This window comes from Mustelus asterias, chromosome 3 (genome assembly GCF_964213995.1).
Source record: "Mustelus asterias chromosome 3, sMusAst1.hap1.1, whole genome shotgun sequence".
NCBI lineage: Eukaryota > Metazoa > Chordata > Chondrichthyes > Carcharhiniformes > Triakidae > Mustelus > Mustelus asterias.
This window is the reverse complement of record NC_135803.1, coordinates 20,461,485-20,477,785: the sequence shown is the minus strand read 5'-3', so window position 1 is coordinate 20,477,785 and position 16,301 is coordinate 20,461,485. Positions and strand designations below refer to the sequence as shown.

Here is a 16,301-nt window from a genome sequence, read left to right as displayed (position 1 = left end):
AAGTATTTTTAAGTCAGAGATGCATGGAGCAGCCTATGTATTTTCATTAGTTTAATATTTGGATACTTGAAATATATTTGAATCAAGCTGTTTAGATACCATTAAGTCTTCAATTGCAAATCAATTCTGTGATTTTGTGGTAAATATCTGAATAACTGATCAGAAAACCACCTTGAACTGAGATTGTCTTGTTCTAAGTACCATAAAATGCAGCATGCAAGTTTTATGCTTGTTGGATTTTGTTGACCAGTTTATCCAACAATGAGGAGAAATATTTGCTTCTGAAGTAAAAGCTTATGTATAGTAAGAAGCCTCGCAACACCAGGTTAAAGTCCAACAGGTTTATTTGGAATCACGAACTTTTGGAGCGCTGCTCCTTCATAAGGTGGGTTCACAAACACGGCTTATATAGACAGAGACACTATATACCGTGTTTGTGAACCCACCTCTCCACTCACCTGATGAAGGAGCAGTGCTCTGAAAGTTCATGATTCCAAATAAACCTGTTGGACTTTAACCTGGTGTTGTGAGACTTCTTACTGTGCCCACCCCAGTCCAATGTCAGCATCTCCTCATAAAAGCTTGTGGGTGTGATTTGATTTAAAATTGTGTATATGTCTGATTTTAATTTTGGTTGGATTAAACTTCTGTGTTAAATTGGAAATCACAACCCATCTTAAGTTGCAGCATGACAAAAATCTCCACTGAGATTCATGAGAGATGGTTCAGTACCTCATTTGTTGTGGAAATACAGCCAGGTGTTTGGAAGGCTCTGTGTAGAAGGCACACTGAATGATAGAGGGAGATTTGGGCTGCTTGCACTCAGTTGACCTATCCTTGCTAAATCTTAGGTCTAGATCAGTCATTAGTGGACTTGCCTTGTTGGAGAGTATTTTTGTTTCCAGGAATTTATTGTTACTTTTTGTTCCTGTTAAATGTTGAATCCTATTTATTAAAGTGGTGGCAGATGTCAAAAATATGATTTTAGTGTTATTTAAGGTAATGATCATCACTCTTATGGAATATTAGTCAAGATCCATTGAAGTTTGAGGTCCATTAAGTAGTCAGAGGGAATGCATGCATTTGACAGTTGTGGTGTTCATACAGTTCATACTTGAGAACTTTCTAGGTAAAATGGTTTGTTGATATTCTTTATGGAATAGATTCCCATGTCTAGGGCTTTGTGAATGGAAAATCATGTCTCTCAAATTTGATTGAGTTTTTTGAAGGGGTAACCAAGAAGGTACTTGAGGGCAGTTGATGTTGGCTACATGGCAAGGTCTTTGACAAGGTACCACATGGTAGGTTGTTACATAAGGTTAAATCTCATGGGATCCAAGGTAGCCGAATGGATACAAAAATTGGCTTCTTGACAGAGGGTGGTTGCTGAAGATTGTTTTTCAAACTGGCGGCCTGTGACCAGCAGTGTGCCTCAGGAATTAGTGCTGGGTCCACTCTTATTTGTTATTTATATTAATGATTTGGATGAGAATTTAGTAGGTTTGCAGATGACACCAAGATTGGTGGCATAGTGGACAGTGGAGAAGGTTATCTAGGATTGCAACGAGATCTTGATCAATTGGGCCAGTGGGCTGATGAATATCAGGTGGAGTTTAATTTGCATAAATGCGAGATGATGCATTTTGGTAGATCGAACCAGGGCAGGACTTACTCAGTTAATGGTAGGGCGTTGGGGAGTGTTATAGAACAAAGATTGGGGGGTACAGGTTCATAGCTCCTTGAAAGTGGAGTCACAGGTGGACAGAGTGGTGAAGAAGGCATTCGGCATGCTTGGTTTCATTGATCAGAACGTTGAATACAGGCGTTGGGATGTCTTGTTGAAGTTGTACAAGACATTGGTAAGGCCACACTTGGAACACTGTGTACAGTTCTTGTCACCATATTATAGAAAGGATATTATTAAACTAGAAAGAGTACAGAAAAGATTTACTAGGATGCTACCGGGACTTGATGGTTTGAGTTATCAGGAGAGGCTGGATAGACTGGGACTTTTTTCTCTGGAGCGTAGGAGGCTGAGGGGTGATCTTATAGAGGTCTATAAAATAATGGGCATAGATCAGCTAGATAGTCAACATCTTTTCCCAAAGGTAGAGGAGTCTAAAACTAGAAGGCATAGGTTTAAGTGAGAGGGGAGAGATACAAAAGGGTCCAGTGGAGCAATTTTTTCACAGAAGGTGGTGAGTGTCTGGAACAAGCTGCCAGAGGTAGTAGTAGAGGCGGGTACAATTTTGTTTTTAAAAGCGTTCAGACAGTTACATGGATAAAATGAGTATAGAGGGATATGGGCCAAACATGGGCAATTGGGACTAGCTTAGGGCTTAAAAAAAGGAGCGCCATGGACAAGTTGGGCCAAAGGGCCTGTTTCCATGATGTAAACCTCTATGACTTTATGACTCTAGGGAATTGGAATGCTTTTATCTAGGACAATTGCAGTCATCAGAGGACACTTTTTACGTTGGGATACAGATTTAAGAATTATAAGGACATGGTACTGGCATTGCTGTAAAGTGTAATGGTAGTTAGGTGACATTTGTGTTTCGTCCCATGACCTGTTTTTTAAAAGAATCCTCCAACTGTAGGGTGCAATTCCAATTGCCATATTTCAGAAAGAACATTATGACATAGAAACAAATGCAGCAAAGGGCCACCAGTCTGATACCTTTCATTGGACATCTAAGCTGCATGACACAGAAGCTGTGTTTGCTTTTGTAAAATAAAATTAATATAATCATATTAAGGAATTAATAATTCTTAGGTCCATTGTAAGTTAGAAACATAGAAAACTACAGCACAAAACAGGCCCTTCGGCCCCACAAGTTGTGCCGAACATATCCCTACCTTTTAGGCCTACCTGTAACCCTCCATCCTATTAAGTCCCAAGTACTCATCCAGGAGTCTCTTAAAAGACCCTATTGAGTTTGCCTCCACCACCACTGACGGCAGCCGATTCCACTCGCCCACCACCCTCTGTGTGAAAAACTTTCCTCTAACATTTCCCCTGTACCTACACCCCAGCACCTTAAACCTGTGTCCTCTCGTAGCAGCCATTTCCACCCTGGGAAAAAGCCTCTGAGAGTCCACCCGATCTATGCCTCTCAACATCTTATATACCTCTATTAGGTCTCCTCTCATCCTACGTCTCTCCAAGGAGAAAAGACTGAGCTCCCTCAGCCTATCCTCATAAGGCATGCCACTCAATCCAGGCAACATCCTTGTAAATCTCCTCTGCACCCTTTCAATCTTTTCCACATCCTTCCTGTAATGAGGCGACCAGAACTGAGCACAGTACTCCAAGTGGGGTCTGACGAGGGTCTTATATAGCTGCATCATTATCCCCGGACTCCTAAACTCAATCCCTCGATTGATAAAGGCCAGCACACCATACGCCTTCTTAACCACCTCCTCCACCTGCGGGGCCGATTTTAGAGTCCTATGGACCCGGACCCCAAGGTCCTTCTGATCCTCCACAGTACTAAGAGTCTTTCCCTTTATATTGTACTCCTTCATCCTATTTGACCTGCCAAAATGGACCACGACGCATTTATCTGGGTTGAAGTCCATCTGCCATTTCTCCGCCCAGTCTTGCATCCTATCTATGTCCCTCTGTAACTTCTGACATCCCTCCAGACTATCCACAAGCCCACCAACCTTCGTGTCGTCGGCAAACTTACCAACCCATCCCTCCACTTCCTCATCCAGGTCATTTATGAAAATGACAAACAGCAAGCGTCCCAGAACAGATCCCTGGGGCACACCAGTGGTGACCGACCTCCATTTAGAAAAAGACCCATCTATACCCACTCTCTGCCTCCTTTGGGCAAGCCAGTTCTGGATCCACAGGGCAGCAGCCCCTTGGATCCCATGCCCTCTCACTCTTTCTAGAGGCCTTGCATGGGGGACCTTATCGAACACCGTGCTAAAATCCATATAAACCACATCTACCGCTTTCCCTTTGTCAATGTGTTTAGTCACATTTTCGAAGAACTCCACCAGGCTCGTAAGGCGCGATCTGCCTTTGACAAAGCCATGCTGAGTATTCTTGAGCATACTAAACCTCTCTAAATGCTCATAAATCTTGTCCCTCAGGATCTTCTCCATCAGCTTACCAACCACTGAGGTTAGACTCACCGGTCGGTAATTTCCTGGGCTATCCCTATTCCCCTTCTTGAAAATAGGAACCACATCCACAATCCTCCGGCACCTCTCCCGTCTCCATCGACGACGCAAAGATCATCGCCAGAGGCTCTGCAATCTCTTCCCTCGCCTCCCACAGTAACCTGGGGTACATCCCATCCGGACCCGGCGACTTATCTATCTTGATGCCATTCAAAGATTCCAGCACAACCTCTTTGTTAAAGTCCACATACTCAATCTTTTCAGTCCACCGCAAGCCCACAGTACATCCACCCATGTCCTTCTCCTCTGTGAAAACCGAGGCAAAATACTCATTGAGCACCTCTGCCATTTCTACTGGTTCCGTACTGATTTTCCCGCCTTCACCGTTTATAGGCCCTATTCCTTCACGTCTCATCCTTTTACTCTTCACATATTTATAGAATGCCTTAGGGTTTTCCTTAATTCTACTTGCCAAGGCCTTCTCGTGACCCCTTCTGGCTCTCCTAATTTCCTCCTTTAGTCCCTTCCTACAAGCTGTATACTCATCTAGATCCCTATCTTCGCCAAGCTCTCTGAACCTTTTATACGCTTTCCTTTTCTTCTCGACTAGGTCCCGCACAGCTTTCGTGCACCACGGTTCCTTTAACCTACCAACTCCTCCCTGTCTGCTCAAGTTGACCCATGAGAAGCAGTTGACTATCACTGAGGAAAAGCAAGGAGGGCGTCATTGTTTGAAGCTTAGGATGGAGATGAATGGATATAACCTCGCCACAGGTGGAATATATTTTATTTCAAATTGACTGCTTAGTGGGTAGTTTTTTTAGATGGATGTTAGGCAAGAAAGTGAGTGCAGGATTTGGGTAGTAACCTTTTATTCTGTCTTGGAATTTTCGGGTCTGGACAGGTAAGCTGAAATCTTTTTTGATTTTGTGTATTCCTACTTTTTTTTTACAGTAGCAGCAATTTTCCTTTATCGGCCACTCTATTATTTGCTCTGGTGCTATGAAGCTGAAGGTGCTTTCCCTCAAAGACTGTAGAGATACATCTGTCATTATTCATGGTTGTTAGTTGGGAGCAACTTGAGATGATTTCAAGTATCACAAGTATATTGGCACAATATTAAAACACCATGTGAAATTTCCTATGTAGTATATCACTGGTACATTAAATATACTGAATAACCAATGTTCAGTCTGCTTATAATGAGGTCTGCTAAATATCCTATCAGTTTGTTGAATTCTTTATTTTTACAATATATTTATAGATGTGATTGTTATTAAAATATGGTACCTTGTTTTTAGTAGCTGCATTGTCATTTTCTGTGGAAGTGGCTGGGGCCAAGCGTAGTCTTGTAATGCAACATATAGTATTACATTGACCAAACTTTTTATTAAATATTCTGTTGTGTCTTAGTGACCTTCCTGATACAGCCTTCAGTCGAGATTTTTTGACGACAAGCTTTTCAGGGTCTCGTACTTTATTACTCACCTAACTGAAATAAAGACAAGGTTGTGATCAAGATTGAAGTTGATATATATTTGAATAAGTTCAACACACTTACATATTTGAATAAGTTTCTCTGGAAGGTCTTTTGGTTTGACCTCACCAGAAACACCATTTGACAGCAAAGCAAACTTGCTTATGTTTTTGAGTCAGGGCAGAAGCTCTGAAGTGTTTTATGGAGCCTGCCTGATAAGTTTTGCATTTTGAATTTGAATAGGATGAACATGATATGTTTCACTTCAGGTATGATTCAACAACCCTTTAGAGAGCTTTTATCAAACAGTTTATTTAAGAATATTGTTAGCATGTATAGAAAGAAAATTAGCAATACCTTTTTAACAATTACAAACAAAAAAACAAAGAAAACAACCACCATAATGTATTAACCCTTAATTGAATATTAGAGCCGTTCCAACAAACCTAAACCTTTTGATAGACAAAACCCTTTTCACAGGCTTAACACAGCATAGATTAAAATCCCACTTGACTGGAATTGTCTTTTCGAAGGCTGCACTTTCCTTCCGGAAGACAAAACATTGCCTTGAGAAAACCAGCAGACTTTCCAAATAGAACAGGGAGACAGAGACTTCAGCTTCTTTCTTGCTTGATGCCCCTGCTAAAAATGAAACTGCAGCCTCAGAACACTCAAAACTGAAACCTGGGGGGAAAAAACTGTCCATTTAGACGACCTTTTTTCCTAACAGTGCAGGATCGTAAAACTAATCCCAGAATAAACACAACCCCATTTAAACTATTTAAGAAGCAATAAAAGGACTCATCGTAGTCAAGCTAACAACAATAACATCACTGAAGCTGTGAGCTAAGAAACCACTGACACTGAGAGCGCTCAGAAATCATGTTTTTAAAAAAACCTTCCTTAAGGCAGTTGTTAAAAAGTTGTTGAAAAACCTTTCTTAAGGCAGGAATGATGGGGTCTGAATGAGATTCAGTTTTTGGTGATTCTGCTACTTCTCCATGCACCTTCTCCAAAAAAAAACTTTTTTGTTTCCTTACTTGTCCCATTACCAGCCTTTTTGCATTGTACCATCTCTCTTTTTATTTAGTCACTCCAGCTTTCCACCTTATCACAGATTCTCCCCTTTTGTTCTCTCTCTACTTTTTCCGTGTCCCTGTAATTGCTTAAAGTCTGTTACATCTCTAACATTTTCCAGTTCTGACAAAAGGATCTGGAAATGAAATGTCAACTCTTCTCTCTCTGCAGATGCTCCTATTCCTATAATTTTCTGTTTTTAATAGATTTCCAGCATCTGCAGTGGTACTGATCCACGTCAGATCAGCCATGATCTTATTGAATGGCGGGGCAGGCTCGAGGGGCTAGATGGCCTACTCCTGCTCCTATTTCTTATGTTCTTATGTTTTGTTTCTCTGTTGTGTACGGCTGGTGTTAAGAGCTAACCTGCATCTGTAGCAGAACTTCTTCATGGAGTTTTATGTCTCCTTTTATCCAGGCTGGACCCTGACTGAATGCAAACTGCATGTATACAATTCGCATTTTATTATTTAATTAAAAATCTTTCTCACTGTTAACAAGCCAATGTAAGAAGTTTAACAACACCAGGTTAAAGTCCAACAGGTTTATTTGGTAGCAAAAGCCACACCTTCCTTAAGGCAGTTGTTAAAAAGTTGTTGAAAAACCTTTCTTAAGGCAGGAATGATGGGGTCTGAATGAGATTCAGTTTTTGGTGATTCTGCTACTTCTCCATGCACCTTCTCCAAAAAAAAACTTTTTTGTTTCCTTACTTGTCCCACATCATAACAAGCCAATGCACAGAGCATTAGGCCCTTAATGGGCCTAATCAATCGCCTTGCTCCAAGAACCAATTCAATTAATGATCCCTGGACAAGGGACATACCAGATCCAAGCTGGCACAATCTGTATTATACTGAGTCTGTCTCTTGATCTTAGCCAAAATCCCCAAAGCCAAGTGTGAGACTTCTCACTTGCTGAGTTTAAGGTGATTAGTCCGCCGCATATTCTGTCAAGGCTGGAGGATGCACTTCTTGGTAATGTGCAGCATTGTTTGCGCCTTTCCACAAATGCAGAAGAGTTTTGTATTGAGGCTCCAGCAGTGGAGGTTAGCTGCACAGGGGCCCTGGCGCCTCTTGAACCTATTTAGTTCAAAACCTGCCACTTGATAGATGGGGTTAGTCAAAAGGAACTTGTTAGTGACTTCCTGTTTTTCCCATTTCTTGATCCAAAGGATGTTTGCTGGTAGATCTTGCTTAAGAAGGGTGCTCCATATGGGGCATCAAGATGGAAGGCCAGGTTGAACAGGTCATCATTGAGTAGTAAGTGAGGATCATCACAGATGGTTTCAACCAGATTGTGGGTTTTAGACAGTTGATGTGTTTGAGAGTGATGTTTGCAAAGACAGGAAGTCTGAGGATGAGTTACGAGTGGTTGTGTTTATTTAAGTATCAACAAGTTGTATGTGTGATGATCTTTGCCAGACAGGTGCGCAGTACTCTGCTGCGGAGTATGATAGGGCAAGTACTGATGTCTGGAATGTTGAGGCAGCAGCATCCCACGTAGATCCAACAAGTTTATTTTATTTATTAATGTCACAAGTCGGCTTACATTAACACTGTAATGAAGCTACTGTGAAAATCCCCTAGTCACCACACTCCGGTGCCTGTTCGGCTACACTGTGGGAGAATTTAGCATGGCCAATGCACCTAACCAGCACATCCTTTTGGACTGTGGGAGGAAACTGGAGCACCTGGAGGAAACTCCCACAGACACGGAGAACATGCAGCCTCTGCACAGACGGTCACCCAAGCCAGGAATCGAACCCGGGTCCCTGGTGCTGTGAGGCAGCAGTGATAACCACTGAGCCAACATGTTTGGTTAGTAGACTGTTTCTGGCTTTGACTTTTGCAGCTATTTTCTTCAGATATTCTTGGAATGACGGTCTGAATGAGATTCACTCCCAAGTATGTTGGAATTATTCTTTTCTCTCTGGCTATCCAGGTAGAAATGGAATTTTCTTTGCGCTATCAATGTGATGGTGGAATGTAATGGACAGGTTTTAGAGGAATTTAACATAGGATGCCATATGTTGCAGTAGTCTGTCAACTTTCTAATTAAGGATCCGGTTCAGAATGCAGAAGGATGGATCTTGGTTATCACACATGTCATCAGCATAGGTGGACATGTGGAAGTGTTGGGTGATGTGGTTGTTGGCATTTGTTTGATATGTTCAACAGGATTAGGGCTAGCACTGAGCCCTGAAGTAGTCCATTGTCTGTGTTCTCCATACGTCTTTTTTACCCAAGGTGGACTCTGAATTGTCTGTTGTAAAGGAGAGTTTCAACAACTGTCCCAACCCAGGTTGGAAGCATTCTGGACAGTTTTGGCAGAAGGACAGTATGCCACAATGTATTGCAGGCAGCTGTGAAATCCAGAAGCTCTATGCTTGTCTTCAGATTCTTTTGAAGCCATTTTCGATATTGGTGTTGAGTGCTAGATGGTCAAAGATCTTAAAGCTCACCAAGCAGTGAAATTGATCAATCAATAGCTGACTGCCAATGTGAAATTGTTCCAGGTTTTGGAATGGCATTGGTTTTTACCCTGTGCCACACTTTCGAGAGTGAATTTGAGCTGATACTTTTGTTAATTGTGATAATAAGCATTGTTATGAAGTTAAAACTAGATACTAAAGTGGTATTGTAAATGCACTTTGAATGACCAAAATAGTTTTAAAAATCTGATGTGTGCCTGTAAACTCTATAGTGGGGGGTTGTTGGCAGGTGGTAATGTCACTGGACAAGTAATGCAGAGGCCTAAGCTAATGCTCTAGGGTTCAAATCCCACCATGGTAGCTGTTGGAATCTAAAATCAATTAATAAAATCTGGAATTGTAAACTAGTCTAAGTAATGGTGACCATTGATTGTCATGAAAATCCATCTGGTTCACAAATGCCCTTTGGGGAAGGAAATCTGCCATCCTTGTCTGGTCCACATGCGACTCCAGACCCACAGTAATGTGATTAACTCTCAACTGGCCTAGCAAGCCCTTCAGTTCAAGAGCTATTGGGGATGGGCAACAGATATTGGCCTTGCTCGTGATGCTCACATCCCATGAAAGAATAAAGAAAAAATGCATATGGTTATTAACAAATCTTGGATCACTTATTGATATAAAGGAGGTGGATTTGTGCGATATACCATTGTCAATTAAGATTTGTGCAGCATTTTTTATAAACATGAAACAAGTACTCTTAATTTTTGTTTTATACTTTGACTTTGAGAAATAAATTCATTCGCACCCGTCGTAAAATGCATAAGAGCATTTCACCTCAAGATTATTACTTTTGCATTCATGTTTAAAACAAATTTTAAACTTATAAATTACCCTAGATATCAGAGATTTTCTGAGCACTTTGAGGCCCAGTTTGACACTGCACTTGAGCCTACACGGTGAATTGTCGATCATAAGTGGTGTTACACTGCCCTCATCAGGACAGCACAAACCCAGGGTTTGACACTATCACGCTTCTGTGAACCCGATGAAATAATGACACAAAGTGCAAATAAAACTTCTCTTTTTGATGATATACACGGAGTGGGATGCCTGTTTGTTTGCTTGGCCAATGAGCAGTATGTGACTTGATAATCTAAAATGAAAGGGAGCAATGATTTCAAAAATGAACTGTTTTAGATGATGTGCCCTCCCATATTTCTGCAATGAAAGTACTAAGATCCTTAAAAGCATCTAAACTTTTGAATATTGATGTAATTTAAATTGCAGGTTTGAGGCAGGGCTGTTACGTTACAGATTTGTTGATTTACTGGTTTTGTGCCGTCTGCATGTGTTGGCAGTTCTGTGAGGAAATTAACATCTTTCAAATAGAAACAAAATACCGTGAATGCTGGAAATCTGAAATAAAAACAGAAAATGCTGGATGAACTCAGTAGGTTTGATAGTATCTGTGGAGAGTTAGAAACATAGAAAAACTACAGCACAAAACAGGCCCTTCGGCCCCACAAGTTGTGCCGAACATATCCCTACCTTCTAGGCCTACCTATAACCCTCCATCCTATTAAGTCCCATGTACTCATCCAGGAGTCTCTTAAAAGACCCGATTGAGTTTGCCTCCACCACCACAAATGCTGCCCTTCCAGATTTGTTCACGACTGCCTAAATGCTTGGCTTTAGATAAAACCTGCAATGGCTGCCTCTGCCACATCATGTCTAGCAGCAAAAGCAGTGATAAGCTCCATTTTAAAGGGGCCGATTCCACTCGCCCACCACCCTGTGTGTGAAAAACGTCCCCCTAACTTTTCCCCTGTACCTACCCTCCAGCACCTTAAACCTGTGTCCTCTCGTAGCAGCCATTTCCACCCTGGGAAAAAGCCTCTGAGAGTCCACCCGATCTATGCCTCTCAACATCTTATACACCTCTATTAGGTCTCCTCTCATCCTACGTCTCTCCAAGGAGAAAAGACCGAGCTCCCTAAGCCTATCCTCATAAGGCATGCCAATAGAAACATAGAAAAACTATGTTGAAGGGTCATATAGACTCAAAAGTTAAGTGTGATTTTCTCTCCACCGATGCTGCCAGACTCGCTGAGGCTTTTCTGTTTTTATTTACCTTTAAAATGGAGCTTATCACTGCTTTTGCTGCTAGAGGCAGCCATTGCAGGTTTTATCTAAAGCCAAGCATTTAGGCAGTCGTGAACAAATCTGGAAGGGCAGCATTTGCTTTCACCCTTAATGTCCAATTTACATGATGCAAGCCTGCAATGTTTTTGGACAATTATAACTTGTAGCTTCCCCACCCTGGGTGAGGTGAAACACTCGGCATACCTAAAAATGAGGTGTCAACCTAGTGAAGCTACAACACAGGACAGCCTGCATGCCAAACAACAAAAGCAGCTTGCAATAGAGCAAAGAGATTGTTATATATTGAAGTGGATGCAGGTTGCTTTAAGAGCTGATCACATGATTTTGATAGTGATGTCATTAGGGTGTTGCAGAGGCTGCTGTTTTACTTTCAATTCGTATGCTGTACAGGCTAGAGCTCCTATAATAAGGCTGTGTGTGTTACTTTGAATCTACGTGTGCAAACCACATTCTTTTTGTTCAAACCACAACCCCTAACATTAATAGGACATTACAGCGATCCCACAAGCAACGAATAAGATTAGGGATCTGCAGTCCAATTACATCCAGTCGACAGTTCATGGTGGACAAGTAAACGATTGGCTCCACCAATATCTCAATCCTCAAAACATCGTCCTCGTGTCTGCATGGGTTTCCTCCGGGTGCTCCGGTTTCCTCCCACAGTCCAAAGATGTGCGGGTTAGGTTGATTGGCCATGCTAAAATTGCCCCTTAGTGTCCTGAGATGCGCAGGTTAGAGGGATTAGCAGGTAAATATGTAGGGATAAGGGGGTAGGGCCTGGGTGGGATTGTGGTCGGTGCAGACTCGATGGGCCGAATGGCCTCTTTCTGCACTGTAGGGTTTCTATGATTTCTATGGCGAAACCCAGCACCTCAATGCAAAAAAACAAGGTTGAAGCATTTGTAACCATCTTCATCCAGAATGCCAAGTGGATGATCCATTTCAGCCTTCTGCTGAGATCCCCAACATGCATGCCAATCGTTAAACAATTCGATTCACTCATTGTGATACGACATGGCTGACGACACTGCATGTTGCAAAGGCTTTGGGCCTGGACAACATCTTGGCAATAATACTGAATGCTTGTGCTCTATTCCCTTGGCCAGGCTGTTCCAGGGCAGCTGCAACATTGACATCTGGTCGACAATGTCAAAAATTGCACAAGTATGTCCTCTCCACAAAAAGGATAAATCAAACCTGGTGAATTGAAGCCCCAATTAGCCTCCTCTCGATCATCAGTGTGGTGGAGGGGGTCATCTGCAGTGCTATAACTGGCATGTACTCAGCAATAGGTTACTCACTGACACTCAGTTTGGGTTCTGTGGAAACACTCAGCACTTGGCCTCATTACAGCTTTGGATCCAAATATGCACAAAAGCACAGAGTTTGAAGGGAGGTGAAAATGACTGTTCTTGATAGCAAGGCAGAGTTTAACTAAGTGCATCATCAAAGAACCCTTGCAAACTAAAGTCAGTGGGAACTGGGTAAAATGCTTTACTAGTTGGAGTCATATCCAGCACAAAGGAAGATGGTTGTGGTTGTTAGAGGCTAATCATCTTAGTCATAGGATAGAGTTCCTCAGCCCATCCATCTTCAGTTGTGACAGTAATGACGTTCCCTCCATCATAAGGGCGGAAGTGGGGATGTTTGCTTGTTCAGCACCATTCACAGCTCATACTGAAGCCATCTTTGTCCATATACAGCCTCACCTGGACAACATGCAGGCTGATGACTGGCAAATAACATTCATGTCATACCAGTGCCAGACAATGGCCATCTCCAACAAGAGAATCTAAACAGCTCACATGGCATTCATTGGCACCATTCCTGAATCTCCCATTATTGACAAGGTTGGGGGTAGGGGGGAGCTGGGGTGGTGGGATCAGAAACCAAACTGCACTGCAGCAAGGCTCCTTCAGCAGCATCTTGAAAATCTGCAACCTCTATCACCTAGATGGACAAGGGCAGCAGATACATATGAATACCAGCACCTTCAAGTTTCCCTCCAAGCCATACACCATCCTGATTTGAAAATAGCTCACCATTGCCATTCCTACACTTTTGTGGGATTAAAGTCATGGAACTCCCTAAGTAACAGCACTGTGGATGTACCTGCACCAGATGGACTGCAGTGTTTCAAGAAGGCGGTTCATGACCACCTGAAGGACATTTCAAGATGGGTAACAAATACTGGCCTTGTCAGTGACCAATTTCCCATGAAGAAATTAACAAAGCCCATCCAGATCACCCATCATCCCTGTGCTCACTGGCCCACATTGGCTGTGGCTAAGCAATGCCTTAGATTTAAAATGCTCATCTTTGCTTTTGAATCGTTCCATTGTCCTGCCCCTCCCTATCACTAATCTACTCAAGCCATACAATTCTTGGACATCTGCACTCCACTAGTTCTGGCCTCTTGAACATCTCCAATTTTAATTGTTCCACTGTTAGTGGCTGTAAGCTCTGGAATTCCTTCCATAAACCTTTCTGCCTCTCAGCTGCTCTTTCCTCCTTTAAAATCTCTGTCCTAATGCCTCCCCTCACAAATGTTGTTAACTCTCCTGTAAAGTGAGATATTTAATTGCATAAAGATATTGTGTTTTGTTCTGATTTAATTTCATAGTTCTACCTTATCTTCATGATTTTTTTAACTTAATTTCTTCATGCTGTCCCCTGTTGTCCATGTGCTTAATATATGTCCCTTGCCTTCTGTTTTTCTCATGTCTTTCTTTATTCATCCATGTTTAGTTGCTTTTTCACAGAATATATTTTTTCTGGATTCTGTGTAACATTTTAAATGTTTCCCATTGCTGTTCAATCTGTACCATTATTCACCAATATTGTTGTCCATATTTTCCCAAGTTCTCTTCAGTCCCTGACAATCTGCTTTTCTTCAGTTTCTTTTAAATTCCCATGCATCGCTAATCAGTTTAACTCATTTTTAGTGGCAGTTTTTCTCATTTTATTTTTAGCCATCTTTATTCCTCAGCCATTTATTCTGTTCTATGCTCTGCTTTCCTGTTTCACTTTATATTTTTGATGCTTGATTTGTCGTATATTTGTTCACCACCATCCCCCTCTTACTAGTTTGAAGGTTTTGCCATTGGACCTTTTCAGTCCATTGGAAGTACTAGTGCAGGATGTAACTTGGTCTTTTGACCTTTGATGGAGGTCTATGAAGGTTAGGATCTGTATAACATATTGCTTTAAGGGACCTTGCTTGCCTTTCCTGGCCATGAGTTTTTTTTTGTGAGGTTGAGGCTAGGGAAAGAGAAGGCTGAGGTAGATAGTTTCTCAGCTCATCTGATTGGGGCCATGGAAATTAATTTAAAGCCATTGAAGTTTATCTCCAGATTTCAATAGATAGTCTTTACAGGAGCAGTATATCTGATGTTCTGGCATAGTACAGTTGTAGCCTGAAGAGTGGAAGTTGCGCAAAATCTGTTTTGAAGGATCCTTGAAAGTAAATCAGTGGGGCCAGTTATATGCAATAGTAATATGTAATTATTTGCATATACAGCAGTAATAACTTTGTCCAGTCCATCAGATTTGTACTTTGGATGACTGTAGTGCTTTGATGCATGCAGTTAGGTGCACGAAGGGGTCTTTTTCAGGATGGCAGCCGGTGACTAGTGGTGTGCCTCAGGGACCTCAACATTTCACAATATCCATTAACAATTTGGAGGAAGGAACTGAAGGCACTGTTGCTAAGTTTACAGATGATACAAAGATATGTAGAGGGACAGGTAGTATCGAGGAAGCAGGGGGGCTGCAGAAGGATTTGAACAGGTTAGGAGAGTGGGCATAGAAGTGACAGGTGGAATACAATGTGGAAAAGTGTGAGGTTATGCACTTTGGAAGGAGGAATGGAGGCATGACTATTTTCTAAACGGGAAAATGCTTAGGAAATCAGAAACACAAAGGGACTTGGGAGTCATTGTTCAAGATTCTCTTAAGGTTAATGTGCAGGTTCAGTCGGCAGTTAAGAAGGCAAATACAATGTTAGCATTCATGTAGAGTGGGCTAGAATACAAGAGCAGGGATGTACTTCTGAGGCTGGATAAGGCTCTGGTCAGATCCCCTTTGGAGTATTGTGAGCAGTTTTGGGCCCCATATCTAAGGAAGGATGTACTTGCCTTGGAAAGGGTTCAGAGGAGGTTCACAAGAACGATCCCTGGAATGAAGAGCTTGTCGTATGAGGAACAGTTGAGGACTCTTGGTCTGTACTCGTTGGAGTTTAGAAGGATGAGGGGGGATCTTATTGAAACTTACAGGATACTGCAAGGCCTGGATAGAGTGGACGTGGAGAGGATGTTTCCACCAGTAGGAAAAACAAGAACCAGGCACAACCTCAGGCTGAAGGGACGATCCTTTAAAACCGAGATGAAGAGGAATTTCTTCAGCCAGTGAATCTGTGGAACTCTTGGCCGCAGAAGGTTGTGGAGGCCAGGTCATTGAGTGTCTTCAAGACAGAGATCGATAGGTTCTTGATTAAGAAGGGGAATCAGGGGTTATGGGGAAAAGGCAGGAGAATGGGGATGAGAAAAATATCAGCCATGATTGAATGGTGGAGCAGACACTATTGGCTGAGTGGTCTAATTCTGCTATGTCTTATGGTAGGGTGGAGAAATGTAAAGGTAGAAAATACATCCAGTTTGTTGGAGACAAAAGAGTAGGGGGCAGGGGAGAAAACTGAGGCTCTATATGCATTCTATCAATATAGTATGCAATTATGAAATTTGAACCTTTTTGCAAATACTGCTAAAGATCGTTCTATGAAGCATAACAAGGTTTCATTGCCAACTACTGTGTTCAGGGCGTGCATCATGATAGGAGTGGTATTTTAGTCCTGGTGTTAATGCAGTGCAGTTGTATATGTACCACAAGTGTTCACTTTCTGTCTTGTATTACAAATCTTCAGCATGAAAGAAATATTGCGGAGTTCAACAATTAACAAAAGGCCAATTAAGTTGCAATGGGGCTAGTGATATTGGTGTTAACTGGTCTAAATAT

At 42.0% G+C, this 16,301-nt stretch overlaps 1 protein-coding gene across 1 annotated transcript in view; it reads left to right on the top strand.

Annotated features, from left to right (window-relative positions):
- Positions 1-16,301, top strand: part of LOC144485963 (U2 snRNP-associated SURP motif-containing protein-like) — a 55,463-nt gene that overhangs the window by 1,774 nt on the left and 37,388 nt on the right. The gene's annotated exons all lie outside the window — the stretch shown is intronic.